The 14,275-nt window shown below is 42.2% G+C and overlaps 1 long non-coding RNA gene and 1 pseudogene across 1 annotated transcript in view; one reads left to right on the top strand and one right to left on the bottom strand.

The window, feature by feature from the left end:
* LOC139031729 (uncharacterized) overlaps positions 1-14,275 on the top strand; it is a 2,010,631-nt gene that overhangs the window by 75,303 nt on the left and 1,921,053 nt on the right. The window lies entirely within an intron of this gene.
* LOC139031831 (protein lin-28 homolog A pseudogene) lies at positions 1,782-2,331 on the bottom strand (annotated as a pseudogene).

Raw genomic sequence — 14,275 nt, forward strand, 5'->3', positions numbered from 1 at the left:
TGGTTTCCTTTAGGATGGACTGGCTGCATCTCCTTGCAGTCCAATGGACTCTCAAGAGTCTTCTCCAACACCACAGTTTAAAAGCATCAATTCTTCAGCACTCAGCTTTCTTTATAGTCCAGCTCTCACATCCATACATGACTACTGGGAAAACCATCACTTTGATTGGATGGACGTTTGTTGGCAAAGTAATATCTCTGCTTTGCTGTCTAGACTGGTCATAACTTTTCTTCCAAGGAGCAAGTATTTTTAAATTTCATGACTGCAATTACCATCTGCAGTGATTTTGGAGACCCCCAAAATAAAGTCTGTCACTGTTTCCACTGTTTTCCCATCTATTTTGATCTTTGCCTACTCTTGGCTTCCCCTCTCTGTACCTTTTACCTGGCCCAGCCTCTCCTGACCTCTCTGCACCATGTTTTCCTGTTCAGACCAATTTCCAATCTTTCAGTAGGAAGGAGACCAAGCCATGGGGCAACCCAGTTGGAACCTCTTCTCTCATGAGACACTGAAGAAGGAGGGGTTTCAGCAGGACACTATGGCAGAGAAGTCAGCTCTAATTGGCAAAAAGGAGGTAGTTCAATAGGCTCTATACTCTAAATAGTTTTTTTCTCTGGTGATACAGCAACAAAAAGCATTCCTACTGAGCAGACCCAGAGCTGCTACCAACTTATCCCTGAAATTGCCCATGTACCTGAGAACACAGTGCAGGAATGAGGGCCTTAGATTGAAATACACAAAAATACAAAACCTGAATATTTATATTATGAAAAATAAAGTTAAAATGCACAAGATACGTCATTCACACACAGCTGGAGAAAGTGGGAGCCAAGGTACAGTCACCCAAAGGAGCAAGTAAATATAACTGTGTTGGCCCAGAATGGGGTGGGAATGAGCTTAGAAGCAGCAGGTCTGCAGCTGTTTCCTCAACCACCCCTTTTGCCTGTCATCACAACCCAGCACTTGGGACAGTTCTCAGCATTCTATCCCAAGAGGGGGTTATGAGGAGAGAAGACGTGGAAAACCCTGCCTCCCTCTGAGATGTTTCCTCCCAGGGAATGTAGTGACTTGTGGGTTCAGTTCAGTTCAGTTCAGTCACTCAGTCATGCCCTACTATTTGCAACCCCATGGACTGCAGCACGCCAGGCCTCCCTGTCCAACACCAACTCCCAAAGTTTACTCAAACTCATGTCCATTGAGTCAGTGATGCCATCCAACCATCTCATCCTCTGTCATCCCCTTCTCCTTCAGCCTTCAATTTTCCCCAGCATCCTGGTCTTTTCAAATGAGCCAGTTCTTCACATCAGGTGGCCAAAGTATTGGAGTTTCAGCTTCAGCATCAGTCCTTCCAATGAATATTCAGGACTGATTTCCTTGAGGATGGAAAGGATTTGTGAGTTGGGTGCATCAATTTGGTCTCTTAATCTTTTCACTCTGGAATACGAAATATTATTCCATTTTCTTTAAGAGTAAAACAACTTCCCTACCCAGGCCATTTTCAAAAGCTGGAGATTCTGGGAGTGAAGGTTCAGATAAAGCATGCAGGGAATAACCCCCAAAGCCCTCATGCACATCTGGACAGAGCATGGTTGGAGTTCCTCTGCCTCACCCCTTCCTCCCACCAAGAGGGAAGAGGTGGGGATGCTGTGGACCATGGCCTGAGCTATATGGCAGTGCCAGCTGCCCCCTGCCCACCCTGTCCCCACTTTCTCCACTCTGCCCATTGATGCCTGCTCCTCAAAACGTTCTGATCGCAAAAGGATAGCCCCGCCCACTGGGGCTCAGGTCTGGGCGTCTGGGAGCAGGGCGGGGCTATGGCTCTCTCCTTCCTCCTTCCCAAGGTAGGTTGGCTTTCCCTGGGAGCTGGGAGCTCGCTGGGCCTTCCCTAGGCACGAGGCTACCATATGGTGGATGCTCTGGCAGAAGGGGCACTTCTTGGGCCGGGGTGGCCGTTTTCCTTCCTTGGCGTGATGGTCTAGCACTCCGCTGTTGTAGCACCTCTCTCCCTTTGATCTGCGTTTCTGCTTATTCTGCTCTTTGGGCCACCTTTCGCTCCCAATACACAACACCCCACCAGGGCCAGGACCCAGATAGATTCCAGGCCCTTGGAGGGCTTCTTAAAGGTGAACTCTACGGCCTGACCCTCCTTCAGGCCCCAGAAGCCCTCGTGTGCATCCTCCTCTGGTCCACAAAGGCATCCACCAGGGGGATGGAGCGCGACCCTGTGCTGGAGGTCCTGGAGAGGAAGCCGAACCCCGTGCGCAAGATGAGCCACTTACAGAGGCCGCCCCCTCTTGGCGCAGTCACCTGCTGGTTTGACCCGGGGCCCATCGTTAGTCGGCTGAGCCTGCGGCCCTGGGCCCCTTCTCGGGCAGCTACTGGCCCCAGAGAAGTCCCCTGACCTCATGTTTTGACTCTTTACTAGTGGGTTCAGTTCAGTTCAGTTGCTCAGTCGTGTCCAGCTCTTTGTGACCGCATGGACTGCAGGACGCCAGGCCTCCCTGTCCATCACCAACTCCCAGAGTTTACTCAACCTCATGTCCATTGAGTTGGTGATGCCATCCAGCCATCTCATCCTCTGTCCTCCCCTTCTCCTCCTGCCTTCAATCTTTCCCAGCATCAGGGTGTTTTCCAGTGAGGCAATTCTAGGCATCAGGTGGCAAAAGTATTGGAGTTTCAGCTTCAGCATCTGTCCTTCCAATGAATATTCAGGACTGATTTCCTTTAGGATGGACTGATTCCATCTCCTTACAGTCCAAGGGACCCTCAAGAGTCTTCTCCAACACCACAGTTCAAAAGCATCAATTCTTTGGCTCTCAGCTTTCTTTATAGTCCAACTCTCACATCCATACATGACTAGTGGGTTATCTGAATTTAAATAGAATCTGCCTATATTCTGCCCACTCAAGTAAAAAAGGTAAGAATTTCTAGGGCATTGTATTTAGGTCTTGGTAATAATTACAGTTTTAAGACCTGGGTAACTTTTTTGGGGGAGAAGAGTAGATTTCCCTTTAAACAAATCACCTTGCCTTTCCACTACCACCATATTTTTTTTCCAGTTATTACAGGCACGAGAAGAGGAAGACAGGAGACAGCGACATTTCAAGAATTCTTACAAAGTCTGTTCGTGATCTTTGGGCTGCTGGGATGGGAAATGTCTGGGTCACGTGAGATTTTGAAAGCACGTCTGCCTCCTAAAAATTCTGCTCTTATCTTCTCCCCGGGGAGTGCACAGCCAACTTGCACCCGCATTTTCCTCGGTTTCTATCATTAACTTCAGAACTTTGCTCTTTTCCCCATCTTTCCCTTCTCTCATCTCTCTTATAGCAGGTCCAGATCATTCTCTCAAACCAGAGGCAGCCCAGACGTCTGAGTTTGCTGTCGTATATTTTCCTCAGGACTGAGCTGAAAAGGGAATGGCAAGTGTTCTCAGGCTGTAGAACATGACCTTGAGAAGAATAATCCGGGGCAGAGTAGCTGGGGAGAAATGAAAACTAACCTGTGAAGATAGTCTAACTGAGTAATCAGTCCTAAATGATAGATAGGGCAGGAAATTCTAAATACAAGGCATTGGGATTAGAAAGCCAGAGGACTAAATTAGTTTTGAAGGAGTCGAGGGAGTCCTGAGGAGTCATCCCTGCTGGTGATAGAGCAAAGTAATCTTCACCCTGTGAAGTAAGAAACTTAAATAAAAGTTTTATATCCATGTTTAGCTAAAAAGGTGACACTGAGCATGTTTAAATGATTCTCCTAAGTCTGCAAGATTAATAAGACACTCAGATGATGCTACTGGCCAGGTCTTTCTGTCCACAGTCCAGCAATAACCTCCCACATGCGATGCTAGTGGGTGATATATAACACTTTCCTTGTTGTGCATATGTGCTTAGTCATCTCTGACTCTTTGTGACCCCATGGACTGTAGCCCTCCAAGCTCCTCTGTCTGTGGAGTTATCCAGGCAAGAATACTGGAGAATTACTCCTCCTGGAGATCTTCCTGACCCAGGGATGGAACCCAGGTCTCCTGCATTGCCAGCAGATTCTTTACCATCTGAGCCACCGGGGAAGCCCATTAGAGAGATGAGTAGTTAATTATTCAAAAGCAAAATGACACCGTTTTAGTACGTATGTGTGTGTGTGTGTGTGTGTAAATACACACATACATATAGTAGAGTTACTTACATTTTCTAAGAATTTCTTTTATCCCCTAAAAGATGAGGAAGGAGATTTCTTCAATCCTGCCCTGCAAGGTTGTCTTTTATGCACACACACACACACATGCACACCCTGATAAAATATAAATATGCTGTACAAATGTGAGATATAATCAATATCATTATTAAACAGAAACAAGACTAAATTCTTGCGTACATTGAGTTAATTACACACACACACACACCTGTGCTACCCACTTGCTTCTTCTATAGAAGGCGCCTTGTGATGACTTTAAGAGCACAGTCTTCCCACACTGATTTTGGCCGTGTCGGCCATGTATGAATGTTTTGAATTTGGTAAGTGCATTAATCTCTCTAAAGTCCAGTTTTCTGACCTATAGACTACTGATAGTGCTGGCATCTCTACTGTAGGCGGTTACCGAGTATTAAATAAGATAATAGTAGTCATCTTTTAATAACTTGTCATTTACATCCTAAAGTTTAGTCTAACACCATGCCTGTTAGAAACCACACATTTTGTGGAAGAACAATATATTATGGTTGGTGACCACCTATAATACCTTGACTAGAGTACGAGGCATTTTTAAAGTTACCTTATTGGGTACTTGCAACAAATCTTCAACCCACTTCAGTATTCTTGCTGGGAAAATCCCACGGATAGAGGAGCCTGGCAGGCTAGAGTCCACGGGCTTGCAAAGAGTCAGACATGACTGAAGTGACTGAGCATGCACGCATGCAACAAATCTTCACACTGCTTATTAATGTCTCCATTTTTATTGATGAGCAAGTCGAGGTACAAAGAGTTTAAGTCACTCGTCCAAAGCTGTGCATGTGTTGCTTGGCTGTGTCTGACTCTTTGCAACCCCATGGACTGCAGTCGGCCAGGCTCCTCTGTCCATGGGATTTCCCAGGCAAGAATACTGGAGTGGGTTGCCATTTCCTGTTCTAGGAGATCTTCTCAACACAGGGATCAAACCCGTGTCTCTTGCATCTCCTGCATTGTCAGGCAGATTCTCGACCAACTCTGCGCCCCACTTGCTTATAATTGGAAGAAAATGGAGGGAAACACTGGTCATCATCACTTCAAAACCCTTGCTTTTCCCACAATGTGTCCAACATCTCAGGAGCAGCATAGAGGCATTGATTAGATTTGTTAGTCAAGGACCTGCTACTATGATTACTGTTCATGGTTGTGCTTTTGTATTTGTCTGAGTTTCTTTCACGCACAATTAGCTCAGCTTAGAAGTATTTCTCAAGAAAGAGAAAGCTTTATGTGAATATTACTCATACTTAGCATGGAAGGAAACCTTTTCCTACATATGAATGGTAATTTTATTTCTGCCCTTAAAATGAGAAATAGGTCAACTTACTTACTTAACGCATTGCTTAAATTATCTTCTGGGATTTTGGCAGTTTAAGGCTTACAGGTCTTTTCTTGGCTATCTTCCCCCTAAATCTTAAGGGATCATGGATATGCTATGCACATCCAATAAAATATTTATTAAAGAATATATAATATGACTGTAAATTTATTTGAACATTTTTCTCTAAGGAATTTGGAGCCTTATGGCATAAATTACCTCATTTATCTTCATATATACTCCACAGGGAAGAGGTTGGTAGTATTATCAGCCCAGATTAAAAATAAATGGGCAGATATAAGGCAGTTGTTTAGTTAGTCAGTCTGTCATCAGGATTGATGGGTTTTCCACAATTTGCAGGTAACTGAGCTGGAGGTAGCCGGGCTGTGCTCAGGGGAGCAATTTCTGAGCACAGCTGGTCTGGATGAAAACCTTAAATGGCTAAGGCCTGCTTCAGTTCGCATTCTCTGGTCATCTGCTTATCTGCCCAGCTGGTAACTAAATAACAACATGTGACATTGTTTTCATCTGAGGTGCTATCGGCCATTATTCTGACAACCTCATGCTTCAAGTCTCAGATGAGTCATCATTTCATCTAAAACGGCTTTCTTGATCCTCAACAGAGTCAATCATGTCTGTGTCTAGAGTTCTGACAATTAGATGGGTGTCCATTACAACACATTAAAGGAATCTATTTTGTGTGCCTTATCTCTAAAAGGCCAAGAGCTTTTGGAGCAAGAACCATGCTTTATTTCTTTCTGCATCCTCAACACAGATCACAATGCTTGACACAAAAGAGACAATTAAACTTAGTTTCCTGGATGACACAGGTAACTGGAAATGTATTTAATATATGAATATCAGGCTACAGAGCCATTGCCTCAGGTTATATTTGCCTTTTTGCTACTGCTAAGTCACTTCAGTCATGTCTGACTCTGTGCGGCCCCATAGACGGCAGCCCACCAGGTTCCCCCGTCCCTGGGATGCTCCAGGCAAGAATACTGGAGTGGGTTGCCATTTCCTTCTCCAATGCATGAAAGTGAAAAATGAAAGTGAAGTCTCTCAGTCGTGTCCAACTCTTAGCAAACCCATAGACTGCAACCTACCAGGCTCCTCCGTCCATGGGATTTTTCAGGCAAGAGTACTGGAGTGGGGTGCCATTGCCTTCTCCGATTTGCCTTTTTAGGTTGTATTTAATCACATTGATCAATGGCTTGATTTTCTCCTTCAAATGTTATTTCTGGGTCTTACTTTAACCTTCTATAAAAAAGGGAAAGTGATAGTTATTTGTTCTTCATAGGATACCATGGGAAAAAATGGAATGAAGTAGATATAAATGTTAATTTTCTAGGATTGCCACAACAAAGTATAACAGTCTGTTACTTAAACAACAGAAATGTATTTTCTAATAGTCCCAGAGGCTAGAATTCGAAGATCATGGTGTCAGCAAAGCTGATTTCTTCTAGGACCCCTCTCATTGGGCTTAGGTGGTCACAAGTCAAGGCAAGTGTTAAGTCGCTCAGTTGTGTCCAGCTCTTTGCAACCCCATGGACTGTAGCCCTCCAGGCTCCTGTCCATGAAATTCTTCAGGCAAGAATATTGAGGTAGGTTGCCATTCCCTTCTCCAGGGGGATCTTCCTGACCCAGGGATTGAACTGGGTCTCCTGCATTGCAGGCAGATTCTTTTACCGTACTGAGCTACCAGGGAACACCATTCTCCTCTATCTCTCCATGATCTTTCTTCTGTGCATTTCTGGGTCCTAATCTTCCTTCCCTTAAAAACCTAAGTCATACTGAGTTAGGAATTACCCTTATTAATTCATTTTATGTTAATTGTTTTTGTTGTTAAATCACTAAGTTGAGTCTGACTCTTTGCTGACCCAGAGATCGAACCCGTGTCTCTTGCACCTCCTGCTTTGGCAGGTGGATTCTTTACTGCTAAGCCCCTAGGGAAGCCCTTTTACATTAATTACCTTGTTTTAAAGGCTCTGTCTCCAAATACTGTTCCATTATGTAGTACCAGAGGTTAAGGGTTAAGACTTTAACCTGCAAAATTCATGGGGACATCATTCAGCCCATGACAGTATAGAATAGGCCCAGTATGTTACCTGGCCAGTAGCTCTCATTTTACTCATGGGAATATTATTAATATCACTTATAGTCAAAGATTTCCAATAGATAAAAAATGGCTTTACTTCTTGTTAAAGTGCTCCACTAGTCTCTGGCTCAGCTTACTTGGGAAGAAAAATAACATGCGGACAGGGCACACGCAATCCCAGCATGAAGTACAGAGGAGAGGGAGAAAAATGAAGAGTCCTCCAAAAGAAGGGATGCTCTGAGCTCATTTACAGATTTAGCAAGAGCTTGGTGTAACCAGAAAACGGATGACCCAGATGAAAAAGGTGATGCTATAAATGGTGGCACATCTTTTGAGAAGAAAAATGAAAAGCATGTGGAGGTATATTTGGCATTCAGGAGAGGTGATAGGGGATCCAGATGTCAAGCATGAAAGGCATTAAAAAGGAACATTTCTGTGAAAATCTAGCAGTCAAATTTTGATGGGAGAAGAGTCATGAGACATAGCCACGTGTCTGCCCTGTGATGAATGTCGAAGCAATCTCTTGCCAGCATCCCTGCTTCGGTCCCTGCTGTCTTCTTCCTCTCTCCCCTCTATTCCTGTGTTCCTACTGTGCTGTCTCCTTCAAGAATGAATCAAGTCTTCATTATACAACAGGCATTGTTGGAGAACAGTGTTGTATACAGAGGTAAATAATATCCTAAAGTGGATAAAAGTACAAATATATAGGGTTAGTTCCCATTATTGTGTTAGTTCTCTGAAACCATCACAAACACCAAATTGATAAATCAGAGAGAAACAATACGAAGAGGGTAAAACCGGTATTGTGTTAGGAAGGTTAAAGTAGAGGAGGAATGCTGAGTAGGATTTAACTGTGTCCTTCTCCAATGCATGAAAGAGAAAAGTGAAAGTAAAGTTGCTCAGTCGTCTCCGACTCTTAGCGACCCCATGGACCGCAGCCTACCAGGCTGCTCCGTCCATGGGATTTTCCAGGCAAGAGTACTGGAGTGGGTTGCCATTGCCTTCTCCCTCAACTAGAGACAGTTAACAGAGCAGGTATGTCTGGGAGTGGTGTTGAAAGATGAGGCAGTATCGAATTAGCCAATTGTGAAGAGAAGAGGGTGACAGTTGGCAGGTAGAATAATTAGGGCACGAAGGCAGTGGGGAAGAGGAGACAGCCTTCCGGGAAGTGAAGCTGTGGGGCCCTGGGTGTGAGCGAGGCCCGTGCCGCCGGCGGAGCTCAGTCCAGCGGGAGTTGAGTAGCACGTGGTCAGTATGGGGGAAGGAGATAAACAGAAACGGGTTTTGAAGGTAGTGATTCTAGATTTGGAAATTTTCTCAAGGTGATATGTTGCAATGTTAATTAAATTTTAAAGTGAGAAAACAGTGTTTGATCAGCTTGTCGAAGAGTTTAAACGATGTATCTCAGGAATTCTTGTTAAGAATGTGCAAAGAGGTAGTGTGGATCCCAGAAGTGACTTTAGATTTTAGGTTCCACTATAGAAAATATTCAGTTACAGGGATAACAACAACAATAATAATAGAGTTTTATTGTCTTTAATAAAGGAAAAAGAAAGATTTATGATTTTATGCTAATCTTAACATAAACCACAAAAGTACAAAGTATGTCCCAAGATCTGTTGCCTAGAGATTATACCTGCAGTTTTCACTGCTATATACATAATTGGTTTGTGATACCTGTAATAGGAAAGAGACTAGTAAAATAAAATAAGCTAAAGTAGATAAAACAAAAGCGTTTGTTTTCATAAAGTTAGGGTTGTAATGTTTTCACCTGCAGATGCAATGTTAATTATCTTGGGACTATCTCTGCGTTGTTCTTATTGTGGTGTTGTCTTGTTGTACATTTAACTGTTATCCTGCTTTCTCATTCAATGACCCAATGCTTTCAACAGTATTTGAGGTAGTGGTGCTGGTACTTGTATGCTGGAGAAGACGGTCTCTGTCCTTGAAGAGCACACGTGCCAGAATCAATACGAATGACCTCAGGGACATATGGGCTTCATACACAAGCATCGCACCTACCACACGAGCATCGAGCTGAGTAAGGGAAGACTCGGTACGTCAAAGACGTCACATCCAGGGGCTTCTCTGGTGGTTAAGAATCAGCCTTCCAAGGCACAGGACTTCAGTTCCATCCCTGCTTGGGAGCTAACATCCCACCTGCCGAGAGGCAACTAACCTGCATGCCAAACCTAGACAGAAACCTCTGGCTATCCCTAAGACCACGTGCAGCCACAGAAATGCTTTTCAAAAATATCATATCCAAAGTTATGAGGAGAGTCCTACCCTCTCTGAAGGACTCCTTGTTACAATCTCACCTCCATCTCTACATAATTGCCCTGTAACATCCAATGTTCTATGCTGAGCTGAGGGCAATCAACTGGCTAATCATTCCTAGACTGCTAACTGCTTATTGGGAAAGGGAATTCTCTCTGGTATAAATATTAGTTAAGGATGCTTGTGAATAAATCAAGGGAAATTAACAGAATATTTTGTCCAGAAATGTATCCATTGCTTTATTGATTTCATTATTTTAATGGGGATATTTTGGAAAAAAATATTGTTTACTAGTTAATATTTTGATGACAAAGATGGTTCAGTGACACATCGTGGATGCAAGCTATGCCGTTTGTCAAGTAACTGAAGAATTAGGCTCAAGTGTTCTTGTAAAGGGCCAAGATAAATAATTATATATATACAGAGGGAGATGTGTTTACCTTTGTAATACTAAAGGCATCATGGATGCTAAGAGAAATGAATAGGTTTGAATTCTGCCTGACTGCTTCCTGGTTGTGTGATATTTGACCTTAGATCTCTCAGCCTGTTTCTTCAACTGTAAAAGCAGAATAACAGAACCTCCTTTAGCTGTAAAGCTTATATGAAACTATATTATCACTTTAAATGGTTGCTTGTTGTACTTGTCTTTCAACCACCCTCGTAACAAGGAAAATGTGTCATTGTCTTGAAGTGCAGCACTTTGTATATTCAAAGGAAAGAGTGCTCTTCCTGGATTAAGAAATGAACCCTTGAAATGCATTACACACACAAAATTCGATACGCTGAAATTTTAGATCAGAAATAAGCATATGTGCACTAGATTGTTATTTTTTTTTAATTAATTAGCTTTCTTCTTACAGCAGTTCTAGGTTTATAAAAAAAAAAAAAATCTGAGCAGAAAATTCCACATCTCCCTATACCTTTCCCTATTATTAAAATCTCACCAGTGATGAACCAATATTGCTACATTATTATTAACTAAATTCACTAGTTTATCCTTCAGCTCTGTCTTTGTGATGCAGAAAGATAGACAGATAGACCCTTTCTGCCCGTTGTGGGTCACCAGAAGTCAAGGTGAACCTGAGTGTGCGTGGAACTCTCTGCCTCCTGGCCACATCAAATGATGCCAGAGGGTATGATGAAAGTTCAGATGGTGTCTGCTACAACACGCATGATGCAATTTTATCTTTACAACAAAATCTTTGTCTTTTAAAAATCTATATACACGAAATGGTCATCTATTAAATGGATTACCTCCATTTTTCTTCTGTGGAAACTGAGGTTTAGAAAAGTCAGGTGACTTGCCTACAAGTCCAAGGATAATAAGTGGCAGAAATGGAATTTGTACTGGAGTGTGCTGACAATACATTGCTGACCAATACATTTCCACACCTCCAGGGTGCTTTTCTGATAGCTCATGAGGGTTGGAATGTATTAATAAATTAAACAAAACGTTGTTTGATTATTAATTAAGTGTATTACAAGTTATAAATGTATTATATTCAAAGGGATAAAAATATGGAGGAGGAATTTTCCCCTTTCCAGTAATGTTTTCCTAACTTAATATTGAATTTAATCAGCACTGACCCAGTACTTAAGCCTGGCACCCTGCTTGGCATGGAAGAGACAAGTATTGAAGCACATTGATCAATTACCTATAGATGATCAGAAAATATTTGGTTGCACCCACAGATAAACAGAGTATTGCAAAGTATGGAAACAGTTGCTAAAGCTAGGGAAAGGAGGGGCAGTTGAGAGTAGCAGGGGGAGAGAAGGTCTCGTTTTCTTTTTCTTTTTTTTGTAAGCCAAGCTCATACTCTGTGATTCTTCTTGAGTCCCAGTGATGTAATTCTGAAGCCTGGACAGCATCTGATGCTTCCCGAGTCTGTAGTAAACAGAGTTCTTTTAACGATGTGGCCTCTGCTTAAATCTCATCTCTCTTCCTCAACCTCGGTTGTCTTGCAGGTTTAGTTGCCAGTTTCTGAATCTTTTTCTTCTCTACCCAAAGTATAATCTCTTCCGAGGACCACAAGCATGTGTCCTACACCCCTGTATCTTCATCCCCTAGCAGAGGGCTCTGTCCTTAACTCAATAATGTCTGATGAACCTAGCAAGTTATATTAAAATATATTACTGAATTTACAGCTATGTCTACACATGTTAACTTAGTTGCAGCAGTGAGGTGATTTTCTGTTTAATTCCAAACAGGAATATATTTGAAATAAAGTAGAACCCTATTATCATCACAAAGGCATTGCTAAAACTTATTTATTTAAACTCCTGGGAAGCAGTGGAAAGTAGAAGATGGTAGTCTTATTTTATAGAAGGAAAAGCAGTCTATATATGCACATATACTGCATTCTAACCCTATCCCCTGAAACGTAATGCTTACATCAGGCAAAAGTTTACTGCTCAATAGTCTCATGAAATAATAGAAAAAACCTATTCTGGATAATGAGAGAACTGCGCTCTGCCCTAAGATCACCAGTGGACAGCTGTGTAATGATAGACAGTTTCTCTAACCTCTGGTGTGAGTTTGTCTTCAGTGCTACTATGGATTCCTTCAAAGCTCTCAACGGTATTTTGCACTTAAAAAGCAAAACCTTGATGCGGGTGTTAGCTTCCTAAAGTCTCACCAGTATATCTACATAACTAAAACAAAGGTTAAAATAATAGCAAACGAAGCAACAGACAAAGGATTAATCTCAAAAATATACAAGCAACTCCTCCAGCTCAACTCCAGAAAAATAAATGACCCAATCAAAAAATGGGCCAAAGAACTCAACAGACATTTCTCCAAGGAAGACATACAGATGGCTAACAAACACATGAAAAGATGCTCAACATCACTCATTATCAGAGAAATGAGGTACCATTACACGCCAGTCAGGATGGCTGCTATCCAAAAGTCTACAAGCAATAAATGCTGGAGAGGGTGTGGAGAAAAGGGAACCCTCTTACACTGTTGGTGGGAATGCAAACTAGTACAGCCGCTATGGAAAACAGTGTGGAGATTTCTTAAAAAGCTGGAGATAGAACTGCCATATGACCCAGCAATCCCACTTCTGGGCATACACACCGAGGAAACCAGATCTGAAAGAGACACGTGCACCCCAATGTTCATCGCAGCACTGTTTATAATAGCCAGGACATGGAAGCAACCTAGATGCCCATCAGAAGACGAATGGATGAGGAAGCTGTGGTACATATACACCATGGAATATTACTCAGCCATTAAAAATAATTCATTTGAATCAGTTCTAATGAGATGGATGAAACTGGAGCCCATTATACAGAGCGAAGTAAGCCAGAAAGATAAAGACCATTACAGTATACTAACACATATATATGGACTTTAGAAAGATGGTAACAAGAACCCTATATGCAAAACAGAAAAAGAGACTCAGATGTATAGAACAGACTTGTGGACTCTGGGAGAAGGCGAGGGTGGGATGTTTCAAGAGAACAGCATTGAAACATGTATATTATCTAGGGTGAAACAGATCACCAGCCCAGGTTGGGTGCATGAGACAACTGTTCAGGCCTGGTGGACTGGGAAGACCCAGAGGGATCGGGTGGAGAGGGAGGTGGGAGGGGGGACTGGGATGGGGAATACATGTAAATCCATGGCTAATTCATTTCAATGTATGACAAAAACTACTGTAATGATGTAAAGTAATTAGCCTCCAACTAATAAAAATAAATGGAAAAAAAATTAAAAAAAAAATAAAAACAAAAAAACAAAAAAAAAAAACAAAGGTTAATCAGTTTCTTTAGATTCTTGGAAACGGAATCAATCATTCGATTAATAAGTTGTTTTGCTGAACACTTGTACAAAGTTTAAGAGATAAGATCCTGAGAACTTTAAAGCATTTACTGTCCTAACCTAATGGTAGGGAGTATTAAGGTCCCCTCCTGTATCCACTGATCTTGCACTTGGAATGCAGCGTGAACAACAGGCTATGCAAAATGACACCTCCCTATCACCCACGGCAACACTGCTATCAGAGTGAAATTGGATCAGACCGTTCCCCGTTCAGAATAGTTCAGAATCCTTTGATAGCTATCCTTCTTTATAACAATGTTTTACAGTCTGTGCTGTCTACTAGCCTGGTAAATCTTCCTCCATATGAAAATAAATAAAGTTATGTGTCCTTATTCAGATAAGGTTGGAAAACACTGCCTATCCCCATCTTGGAGAGTCACAACATACACTAATATTTTAGAAGCTTTGATAAGTCCTACAATTCAGAAACCTGCTTTATCTTCCCAGTTTCCCTCTCCTAATTCTTCCTACTATCAGAACTCTGGCATTGTGTCCACATAAAACCCTAATCTCTGTGACTTCCTTTTATCCAGAAGTTGGT

Source organism: Odocoileus virginianus, chromosome 28, assembly GCF_023699985.2.
Source record: "Odocoileus virginianus isolate 20LAN1187 ecotype Illinois chromosome 28, Ovbor_1.2, whole genome shotgun sequence".
Lineage (NCBI taxonomy): Eukaryota > Metazoa > Chordata > Mammalia > Artiodactyla > Cervidae > Odocoileus > Odocoileus virginianus.